This window comes from Cornus florida, unplaced genomic scaffold (genome assembly GCF_030987335.1).
Source record: "Cornus florida cultivar Cherokee Brave unplaced genomic scaffold, ASM3098733v1 CherokeeBrave_3.0.0_Hap2_Chr07, whole genome shotgun sequence".
Lineage (NCBI taxonomy): Eukaryota > Viridiplantae > Streptophyta > Magnoliopsida > Cornales > Cornaceae > Cornus > Cornus florida.
Genome location: NW_026775577.1, coordinates 57,523,707 through 57,536,562, shown reverse-complemented (window position 1 = coordinate 57,536,562; position 12,856 = coordinate 57,523,707). Strand labels below are relative to the sequence as shown.

Sequence of the window (12,856 nt, the reverse complement as noted above, 5' to 3'; positions counted from 1 at the left end):
GTAAGTAACTCAAGCACATTACCTCTCAGCTGTAACATCTGTTGCAGACACTGAATTGGAGATAATTAAAAAAAAAAAAACCCTAAAATGGAGCATCTGAATGCCCAAATGCCAATTGGGCTAATGAATTTATATATGTGTGTGTGTAAAATTGGGCTAGATTTGTATACATGGGGTTGTTTTAATATAATAATTTATACTAGTATTATATATATTTATTTATTTATTTATGTAAATGAGCCTGCTCACGAGCCGAACTTACCATTGTTCAAGTTCGGCTCGTTTACTAAACAAGCCTAAAAATTGAGCTCAAACTCGGCTCATTTACTAAACGAACGAGTCCAAAGCGAGCTTTTAGCGAGCCGAGCCTGAACTATTCATGAACGGCTCGGTTCATTTACAGTCCTATTTGTAACCAAAAAAATAATAATATTACTATATTTTTATGCTATATATACTTATCATATATTTTTACCTACGTGCCACGGGTTTTTTCTTAGTATATAAAATTGTAATGTAAACACTCATTAATAAAACTCCAATACTGTATTAATATCATATTCGTTCTTATCACGTTTCAATTTTACAAATTATAGATTACATATATGCAAGCTTACTGATAAATTCTTAATTTAATAATTCAATTTTATTTTTTGTCCTTTAATTTTTTTTAGATGTCAAATATTTTCAATCCACCTATTTCTATATTTAAAAATAACAAATTGGTCAGACCAAACTACTGGACGGAAATACAAATTGGCACATTGTGATTGTACTCAATGCACAAGAGTACAACTCCAAGAGTGCCCATGTTTAATAAATTTCATTACTGTAATTAGGCAACTTATCTTTGGTTAAGAACACAATTTGTGAACCAAAATTAATATTTTTATTATTTTTACTTATTTGCTTATAATTTAAATCTAAAATTAATTAAATGTATACACCATTTTGATCATATTGCTATTGTGTGGTAGTTATCAATAGCATGAGTACTTATTTGTTTAGATTACACAATTGTCATTGATTGGAATGAAAGAAGTTGTGAAAATCTTCGTAACTCAGCGATTGAGTTACTTATTCGTTATCTTTGAAAATTTTACACCTTAAACTTCTAATCTAATATTTTTGTCTTAAAAATAAATAATAATAAAGAAATGAAAGAAATTATAAACCATGTTATCAAAAGTACCCTTATTATTTCATGATTATGAGAGTTTAAATCAACCATTAATCATGACAATTGCATGATTATAAGGGTTTATAAATTGTTAATGAAATAGGAGCACACAAATAATTTATGTACTCCTTTATTATTTGATAATGTAAATCATTTGAGAATTGAATGCATGCAATTTATGAGTATACTGAATAAATTAAGTATATAACATCATATGAAAAATGATCAATGTCTAGGACAATACCTTTCTTTTGGCTGCCAAATTGATTTCGCATAAAGAAAGGTATTATTAATATAATTAAAACAAAATTGACAATATTTGTAATCTATCATTTATAATTTAGTGGATAGTTGTTACAAGGGGAGGCTTATTCCACTTGAATTCAGATGCGAAGTGAAATGGGTATAGATGAGTAAGTATGCAGTGTTACCTAATAGTTTAAGATTTTGATTAAATGGACAAGCACTTACCCGTTACAATTAATACTAAAGTCAGACCCAATCCTTAATCCCGAATGGTCCGATCGCAATAAGGCCGTTGCGAGTTCGGATGGAAAACAATGTTACAAAACTTGTCCACATCGGATTCAAATAGAAACTAAAATTGATAGGTATACAATACTACTCAATAGTTTAAATTTTTGAATAAATTAACAAGTGTCCACCCATTATAATAGACTAATAATATGTTTTAGTATAGTTGTTAAGTACCGATCAATATTTTTCATTGATATAATTAAGGCTAATTTTATTTGTTTAAAATAAGCATTTACAGACATTAATTTTTTTTAATAAGCATCTCAAATGACTTAAACATTATTCTTCTTCCCATATTTTAAGTACTTAACTGTACTTCAAGGCAAGCAAGTTATTTGCATCTAAACCATTGTCATTATCAACCGTATCAATATGACATTATTGTATTTAATTGATTAGTAATAATTAATCTAATATGGATAATAACCAAAAAATTTATCATACTAATGAAGTTGTTCATTCAGTCCATAATATATATACACATATATAAATAAGATAAGATAGCAAGTCAAATGTAAGGGTATAGTTTGACACAAGAATGGGCAAAATGATAATTTTCCAAAGTAACGAGAGGCGTTAGCTGTTACTGTAACAATTTGTCTCTATATATATAGGCAAAGCGCAAAAAGACGGGTGATGTTGTACGGAATGCTTACCTTACACACGAGTGAGAGAAACTTGGCTCGAGCCGCTGAAACATGAGCCTTAACACACACATGTATGGATGATTCTGGAATTTAATAGTAGCTATTAAATTAAGGCATGGATTTTATATTTAAAGAAAGGAAAAAAAAACAATCTAAAATTGGATTTTTTAAAAATAAAGTAAGAAACACTATTCCTATGATTTACAGACAATAATTTATTACGTTGGTTTACACGATAATGCATGGTATTTCATATAATGTAAAAATTGATTGAATATCCAATTATGCATGAAATTTCAAATGAGTCGAGATTGTCTGTAATTAATTAAAATTAACCTTTCAAAGTCCTAGATTCGATTTAAATAATCAATTAGATTTAAATGGAAGTTGATTACAAAATCTACATCTATTTCGTCCTAGTCAGATTTATCATGTGTACAAACATTTGTATATACTGAGAGAATGCTCAATGACAAGCAAAGATGAGGACGGTGAAAAATGTGAATTCTTGATAAAACGAACTAATTAATCTTCATAGCATGTGTGTGCGCACGCCATGGGGAGTTACAGAAAGAGGTCATTCTAGAAGTTTGCTTTTAAAATTACAAATATAAGTTGAATGTAAATAAATAAATATATATATATAGACACACTACTATTACTTTTTAAATTACAAATATCTTAGGTTGAATATTACCAAGTTAGACCGGGATATTCAACTCAAACCTGGCCTACTATTTGGACAGAATAATTAATTTGATCTATAATTTTTTATGGGTGATGTGCTCAAAATAGAAAGAATTATTTGTAGTATCAATACATTATTAATAGGAGTAGTCCCCAATTAATATATTGACACTACAAACATATCCAACCGACTTCCAAAGTTCTTCAAAGCTGGAGTATTATTAAAAAAATAAGTTGTACTACATTAATTACTATAGTAATTCTAACAATCATATTCATGATTTTTATTTTTTTTTTGTCATTCAAAGGCTCAAAGGCCTAAAGCAAAGATGGTCCATGATTGAAGAACCTTGTAAGTTGATGAAAGTTGCAACTTCCATACTTACCTTATATATACATATATATATATATATAAATTGTAGTGTATATTTATTTTTTTCTGTAAGTCCTTGTCCAATTAATATGAAATTGAAGAAAAAAAAACATCAAACACATTGTAGGGTACCACAGTAATTTCACTGTGGAAAGGGAAAGACGAAAAGATGTGGACAAGTTTAAAAAAGAAGAAAAGAAAGGACAAAATTGGAACTGAAAAGGAGGAAAGTGGGTTAACACGTGATCGGGGGAAGTGGTGACAATTTGGTCCGGTTTTTGGGTGCCAGCAGAGGACAGCCACAAACCGGATATTTGTCTCTCTCTCACCTTACTTACGCTCTCTCTCTAAGTGGCAGAATCAGGCCCACCTTTTACAACTAAAATTGGGAATTTTCGAGGCAACAAATTGGTTGAGATGCTTTATCCATTAGGTTATATTACATATATATAATTTTTGATACGCCAGATTTGCATTGAATGGTAAATTTTGCATGTTAAATTTCATATTCATTTAAAACTCTGACTTTGTTTCAGCAACAGAACTACAAGCCCAAAACAATGGAATACCATCTTTTTCAGTCTAATAAACACTAACATGTACACATTCATGTACATATAACAGTCTCATAAAAAAAAATCTTATTTTTGTTAAGCAATTTCAGTGGACTAGAAAAACAACCCCAGTTTCAGTCTAATAGTTGTAACAGTCACGTGAATACATAAATATATATATATATATATATATACACTCACATATACGTATAGATAATTCATTACTGTAAAAGAGAGAAAATTAGAAGTTAAAGAGGGATTAGACGATTCATTAAAATATATAAAAGAAAACATAATTGTCCATCAACCTACACAACAGTAGGCAACATAGGAGCAGAGGACGAAAACCCAGAACAAAACAGAAAAACTAATGGATAACATTAACAAACCCAAAACAAAAATAAAAAAAAACTTATAAGAAAGAAGAACATCAACCCAAATATAAGACTGCAAACCCAACAACAAAGGAGAACTCAATCATCATCGGAATCATCAGGTGGAGTATCAGTAGGTGGAGATTCAGGGGCTTTCGGTTTTACATTTCCATTTCCATATCCATTTGCGGCATTTCCATTGCCTAGAGACTTCCCATTGCCGTTCGGAGCTGTTTTTCCATCTTAGCTTTGCCATTAGATCCATTCTCCTTTTTGTAAATCGAAGATACTTTGACACCAAGAGATTCCTTCAGAGCTTTCTGGTCAGCGACCACCTGATTCAGAACAGTTTCAAGTGTGTTAGCAACACCAAGAATTCTGTCTTAAGGTTATATATATATATAGACAGACACACACAACACCAAGAATTCTGTCTTCTACTTGAGGATGAGAATATACCATTCCAGTTTTGTGTATAGACAGAGTGAAAACTCATGATATATCTGCTCATCATCAGCCGAACAAGAGCATGTTCATCAAATGAGACCTCGAGACCAAGAATTTCACATCCCCTATAATAACAGTACAAGGAAGAATGCAAAATTAACAACAATAATTCAACCCATCACTTGCAATTAATTAAATTAAGTCTTAAATATATTCACAACTAAAATCTCAAATTGAGTACCAAACACATGCAACTGAGTAATCCTAAGGCAAAGGGTTGAGTTTAGCCAAACCTTATTTTTCGCACTATTACTTAAAAATGGAAAAAATTGGATTCAATTGCAAAGTATCTTCGATTCACAAGAAGGAGAATGGATCCAATGGCAAAGCTCAGGGCGATGAACGACAATGGGAAGTCTCCAGGCAATGGAAAAGCTGCAAATGGAAATGGAAAAACTGAAAGCCCCTGAATCTCCACCTACTGATACTCCACCTGATGATTCTAATGACGATTGAGTTCTCCTTAGTTGCTGGGTTTTGCAGTCTTCCTCATATTTGGGTTTATGTTCTGCTCTTAAGTTTCCTACTGTAGTGTATGTTGATGGAGTAAAAAGAGTAAGAGAGAGAGAGGAGAGAGATACAGATCTAGGGTTTTCAAGTGTACACAACCATAGAAATAGGGGAGTTCATTTAATATATAGAAAAGCAAAATTGCTTTATAGTAAATCTAAATCGTCCATTTAGGAGAAACTTCTAGAATAGAAGATATTGGCCGTTTAAAAGAATACCACATAAGCTTCTAGATCTCAACCGTTGAATAACATGGTAAAAAAGAAAAAAATTCAGCCATTAGTTTTTCAATATAAAACATTCACACAGTTGAATGCTTACCATCACCCTTTTTATATACTGTCTATATTCTATGCTAGAAGTCTATTTCAATGTTTGTGAGTCAAAATTTTTAAAATTAATAATTAATATAGGACGGAAGAAGTACATAATATATATATATATATATATATATATATATATATATATATAGTCAATTATACCATTTTAGTTGATTCTAACATCTTTGAACACTAGTCTCAACATATTAGTGTCTTTTGATTTTGCGTCGGTGGGAAAAGTGGGGGAAGATGATGGCTGGTATAGAAAGTAGGGTTGACAAAGAGTGCTATTAAAACAGATTCGTCTTGTGTATATATTATTGTGAATTGACATATCACAAATACAGTAATACCATACTCTTCTTTCTTCTTGTGTCAGAAAACAAGACCAAACAGGTACACTTGTGTTTCCAAAAAAAATTAAAAAAAAAGGAACCAATTATGAAAAAGATCAAATGAAATTTTGAGACTATTAACTCTTTCTTTGGTAACTAATCACTATATATATATATATATATATATATATAGTCAATTATACAATTTTAGTTGTCTGATTCTAATATATCTGAATACCAGTTTAAAGCTGATCTCCTTCTTTAGTTAATGCCAAAAAATGGAGATATAGTTATCCCAGATTTCTACCATTTGTGACAAACAAGTCGATTCTTATAAAGTGAAAAAGAAAAACAATTTATGGTAATAGAATAAAAACAAAAAGTATTCTTCTTCATGAGCCCTCTCTCTCTCTTTTCTACATTAGCTTGCTCTCTCTCCCTCTCTTTTTCTCAAATGGAAAGTTGAATATAGCTCCTCTGTGCATATATATATATATATATATATATATATATATATATATATATAAAATATATGATAATAGAATATATGGTATTTTTTATAATTTATATTTGATTTTAATTTGTTATTATTTTTAATTAATATGTATCTTCTGAACCGTTGCTTCATTTTTTAACTTAATTTATAAAGAATATTGTTTTTTGTTTTGGAAGAAATAAAACTTGAGAGAGGAGTTTTGGTGCGAATGATTTCTGGTCAAGTCTCCAGTAAGTCATGGCTTTTTTTATTTATTTATTTATTTTTCTTTGCAAATATATAGATGGAATTTTGACACCGTGCCACAACGTCACTAATGTCTGATTTTAGTAAAATAAAAAAAATAAATTTTGGTCATCAATGGCTAAGATGTATTAGATTTATATCCAATGGCTCTCTATCTAAAATGTATTAGCTAAAAGGGTGATAGTAAACATTCAACGGTGTGGATGTTTTATATTGAAAACTTAACAGCTGGATTTATTTATTTTTACCATGTTATTCAACGGTTTGGATCTAGAAGCTTCTGTATAATAGAAAAAACATGTTTTTTAACGACTGATATATTCTATTCCAGAAATTTCTTCTAATTGACGGTTCAAATTTATTAGAGAGCAATTTTGCTTTTCTATATATTAAATCAACTCCATTATTTCTATATTTGTGTAAATCCAAAACTCGATATCTATATCTCTCTCCTCTCTCTCTTACTCTCCTCACTCCTAAGCAAATATATATCTCTTACTGCTTCAGTCGTTTAATGTTTGTTTTGATTAATTGTCTATTTTTTTTTCTTTTTCCTTTTTTTTCTCTACTTGAGTGTTGAATTGGGGCTCCAAAAAACTCGATCTTTTACGACTCAACTTATTGAACCAAAGAATCTAATATAAAAATCATTTTTAATTAGTTTTCATTTTAATTTTGAATTCAAATCTAAAGAGGTTGAATATGGATCTAATTTGTTAGAAAATTCCATAGAGTATAGCTACACCATGTGGTTCAATTTCACTAACTTGTTTCCATTTGTTCGTCTATGTATTTTGGCCATAACAAAAGCATGTTTGGCTCTTATCAAGGAAATAACCTCTTTAATCTCTCACCTGCCTCTTCGTTACAATAATGATACCACTGTCAAACTTTCATTGAGCTATAGCTGTACTGTGTGGTCACTAGACTATGAGTATCATGTACTGGTTCACGCATATAAGAGCTATTTTGCCAAGTGAGAGAGAGCTCTTTTCTCACACACACAGCCCTTACACCGATTTGTTTATTTTACTGAGAGCGTAGCCTTACAATGGTCCCAACCCCTATATCAGCTCTCTCTCTCTCTCTCTCTCTATATATATATATATGCACATTTGCCATTCTCTCTCATTTCTTTCTCACTTTTTTAAGGCATTCCACTATTTTCAAACCCTAGATTTTTTTACTCCACACCCTCCCTTCCAATCTTTTCTCTCTCTAAAAGTACAAATTGTCCCTTTGTTTTTCTTTTACTGAAGAGTTAAAAATGCTTGCTGCGTGGCATCAGAAAATCACGTGCCTCTTAATTAAGTACCGATCAATATTTTTCATTGATATAATTAAAGCTAATTTTATTTGTTTAAAATAAGCATTTACAGACATTAATTTTTTTTAATAAGCATCTCAAATGACTTAAACATTATTCTTCTTCCCATATTTTAAGTACTTAACTGTACTTCAAGGCCAGCAAGTTATTTGCATCTGAACCATTGTCATTATCAACAGTATCAATATGACATTATTGTATTTAATTGATTAGTAATAATTAATCTAATATGGATAATAACCAAAAATTTTATCATACTAACAAATTTGTTCGTTCAGTCCATAATATATAACACATATATAAATAAGATAAGATAGCAAGTCAAATGTAAATAAGGGTATAGTTTGACACAAGAATGGGCTAAATGGTAATTTTCAAAAGTAATGAGAGGTGTTAGCCGTTACTGTAACAATTTGTCTCTCAATATATAGGCAGAGCGCAAAAAGACGGGTGATGTTGTACGGAACGCTTACCCTACATACGAGTGAGAGAAATTTGGCTCGACCCGCTGAAACATTAGCCTTAACACACACATATATGGATGATTCTGGAATTTAATAGTAGCTATTAAATTAAGGCATGGATTGCATATTTAAAGAAAGGAAAAAAAAAAAATCTGAAATTGGATTTTTTTAAAATAAAGTAAGAAACACTATTCCTATGATTTACAGACAATAATTTATTACGTTGGTTTACACGATAATGCATGGTATTTCATATAATGTAAAAATTGATTGAATATCCAATTATGTATGAAATTTCAAAGGAATCCAGATTGTCTGTAATTAATTAAAATTAACCTTTCAAAGTCCTAGATTCGATTTAAATAATCAATTAGATTTAAATGAACGTTGATTACAAAATCTACATCTATATCGTCCTAGTCAGATTTATCATGTGTACAAACATTTGTATATACTGAGAGAATGCCCAATGACAAAAGCATAGATGAGGATGGTGCAAAATGTGAATTCTTGATAAAACGAACTAATTAATCTTCATAGCATGTGTGTGTGTGCACGCACGGGGAGTTACAGAAATTCTATAAGTTTGCTTTTAAAAATACAAATATAAGTTGAATGTAAATAAATAAATATATATATGTGTATATATATATATAGACACACTACTATTACTTTTTTAATTACAAATATCTTAGGTTGAATATTACCAAGTTAGACTGGGATATTCAACTCAAACCTGGCCTACTATTTGGACAGAATAATTAATTTGATCTATAATTTTTGATGGGTGATGTGCTCAAAATAGAAAGAATTACAGTAACTTTTATATTTGTAGTATCAATACATTATTAATAGGAGTAGTCCCCAATTAATATATTGACACTACAAACATATCCAACCGACTTCCAAAGTTCTTCAAAGCTGGAGTATTATTAAAAAAAATAAGTTGTACTACATTAATTAATATAGTAATTCTAAAAATCATTTTTTTTTTTTTTTTTTTTTTTTTTTTTTTTTTGTCGTTCAAAGGCTCAAAGGCCTAAAGTCAAGATGGTCCATGATTGAAGAACCTTATAAGTTGATGAAAGTTGCAACTTCCATAGTTACCTTATATATATATATATATATATAAAGTGTAGTGTATATTTTTCTCTAAGTCCTTGTCCAATTAATATGAAATTAAAGAAAAAAAAACATAAAACACATTGTAGGGTACCACAGTAATTTCACTGTGGAAAGGGAAAGATAAAAAATGTGGAAAAGTTTTAAAAAGAAGAAAAGAAAGGACAAAATGGGAACTGAAAAGGAGGAAGGTGGGGTTAACACGTGATCGGGGGAAGTGGTGACAATTTGGTCCGGTTTTTGGGTGCCAGCAGAGGACAGCCACAAACCGGATATTTGTATCTCTCTCACCTTACTTTCTCTCTCTAAGTAGTAGAATCAGGCCACCTTTTGCATTGAATGGTAAATTTTCCATGTTAAATTTCATATTCATTTAAAACTTTGATTTTGTTTCAGCAACAGAACTACAAGCCCAAAACAATGGAATACCATCTTTTTCAGTCTAATAAACAGTAACATGTACACATTCATGTTCATATAACAGTCTCATTAAAAAATAATAATAATTTTGTTAAGCAATTTTAAAGGAATAGAAAAACAACCCCAGCTTCCGTCTAATAGTTGTAACAGTAATACATAAATATATATATATATATATACACACACACACATATACGTATAGATAATTCATTATTATAAAAGAGAGAAAATCATAAGTTAAATAGGGATTAGACGATTCATTAAAATATATAAAGGAAAACATAGTTAAACATCAACCTACACAACAGTAGGCAACATAGGAGCAGAGGACGAAAACCCAGAACAAAATAGAAAAACTAATGGATAGAAGAACATAAACATTAACAAACCCAGAACAAAGATAAAAAAATTGATAAGAAAGAAGAACATAAACCTAAATATAAGACTGCAAAACCCAACAACTCGTCATCAGAATCATCAGGTGGAGTATCAGTAGGTGGAGATTTAGGGGCTTTCGGTTTTACATTTCCATTTCCATATCTATTTGCGGCTTTTCCATTGTTCGGAGACTTCCCATTGCCGTTCGGAGCTGCTTTTCCATCTGACTTTGCCATTGGATCTATTCTCCTTCTTGTGAATCGAAGATACTTTGACACCAAGAGATTCCTTCGGAGCTTTCTAGTCAGCGACCACCTGATTCAGAACAGTTTCAAGTGTGTTAGCAACACCAAGAATTCTGTCTTAAGGTTATATATATATATATAGACAGACACACACAACACCAAGAATTCTGTCTTCTACTTGAGGATGAGAATATACCATTCCAGTTTTGTGTATAGACAGAGTGCAAACTCATGATATATCTACTCGTCATCAGCCGAACAAGAGCATGTTCATCAAATGAGACCTTGAGACCAAGAATTTCACATCCCCTGTAATAACAATACAAGGAAGAATGCAAAATTAACAACAATAATTCAACCCATCACTTGCAATTAATTAAATTAAGTCTTCAATATATTCACAACTAAAATCTCAAATTGAGTACCAAACGCATGCAACTGAGAAATCCTAAGGCAAAGGGTTGAGTTTAGCCAAACCTTATTTTCGCATTATTACTTAATAGTGGAAAAAATCGGATTCAATGGCAAAGTATCTTCGATTCACAAGAAGGAGAATAGATCCAATAGCAAAGCTCGGGGCGAAGAAAAAGCAGCTCCAAACGACAATGGGAAGTCTCCGAGCAATGGAAAAGCTGCAAATGGAAATGGAAAAACCGAAAGCCCCTGAATCTCCACCTACTGATACTCCACCTGATGATTCTAATGACGATTAAGTTCTCCTTAGTTGCTGGGTTTTGCAGTCTTCCTCATATTTGGGTTTATGTTCCTTCTTTCTTATCAGTTTTTTTGTTTTGGTTCTGATTTTGTTAATGTTTATGTTCTTCTATCCACTAGTTTTTCTGTTTTGTTATGTGTTTTTGTCCTCTGCTCCTAAGTTTCCTACTGTAGTGTAGGTTGATGGAGTAAAGAGAGTAAGAGAGGAGAGAGATACAGATCTAGGGTTTTCAGGTTTACACAACCATAGAAATAGGGGAGTTCATTTAATATATAGTAGAAAAGCAAAATTGCTTTATAGTAAATCTGAATCATCCATTTAGGAGAAACTTCTAGAATAGAAGATATCGGCTGTTTAAAAGCATATCACAGAAGCTTCTAGATCTCAACCATTGAATAACAGGTAAAAAGGAAAAAAATTCAGCCGTTAGTTTTTCAATATAAAACATTCACAGCGTTGAATGCTTACCATCACCCTTTTTAGCTGATACAATTTAAATAGAAAGTCATTGGATATAAACCTAATACATCTCAATCATTGATAACCAAAATTTATCATTTTTATATACTGTCTATATTTCATACCAGAGGTCTATTTCGATATTTGTAAGTTAAAATTTTTAACATTAACAATTAATATAAGACGGAAGAAGTACATAATATATATATATATATATATATATAGTCAATTATACCATTTTAGTTGATTCTAACATCTTTGAACACTAGTCTCAACATTCAACGTACTAGTGTCTTTTGATTTTGCGTCGGTGGAAAAAGTGGGGGAAGATGATGGCTGGTATGGAAAGTAGGGTTGACAAAGAGTCGTATCAAAACAAATTCGTCTTGTGTATATATTATTGTGAATTGACATATCACAGATACAGTAATACCATACTCTTCTTTCTTCTTGTGTCAAAAAACAAGACCAAACAGGTACACTTGTGTTTCCAAAAAAAATTAAAAAAAAAAAAGGAACCAATTATGAAAAAGATCAAATGAAATTTTGAGACTATTAAATCTTTCTTTGGTAACTAATCACTATATATATATAGTCAATTATACAATTTTAGTTGTCTGATTCTAATATATCTGAACACTAGTTTAAAGCTGATCTCCTTCTTTTGTTAATGCTAAAAAACGGAGATGTAGTTATCCCAAATTTCTACCATTTGTGACAAACAAGTCGATTTTTATAAAGTGAAAAAGAAAAACAATTTATGATAATAGAAGAAAAACAAAAAGTATTCTTCTTCATCAGCTCTCTCTCTTTTCTACATTAGCTTGCTCTCTATCCCTCTCTTTTTCTCAAATGGAAAGTTGAATATAGCTCCTCTGTGCATATATATATATGATATTTTTTAAAATTTATATTTGATTTTAATTTGTAATTATTTTTACTTAATATGTATCTCCTGAA

The 12,856-nt window shown here is 30.6% G+C and overlaps 1 long non-coding RNA gene across 1 annotated transcript; it reads right to left on the bottom strand.

Annotated features, from left to right (window-relative positions):
- Positions 1 to 4,219: 4,219 nt before the first annotated feature.
- LOC132267676 (uncharacterized) lies at positions 4,220 to 5,463 on the bottom strand. Its single transcript, XR_009469048.1, has 3 exons — positions 5,093 to 5,463; positions 4,812 to 4,924; positions 4,220 to 4,687 (listed from the first exon to the last, which is right to left on the bottom strand). It is a non-coding gene; the product is annotated as an uncharacterized LOC132267676 (long non-coding RNA).
- Positions 5,464 to 12,856: the final 7,393 nt, after the last annotated feature.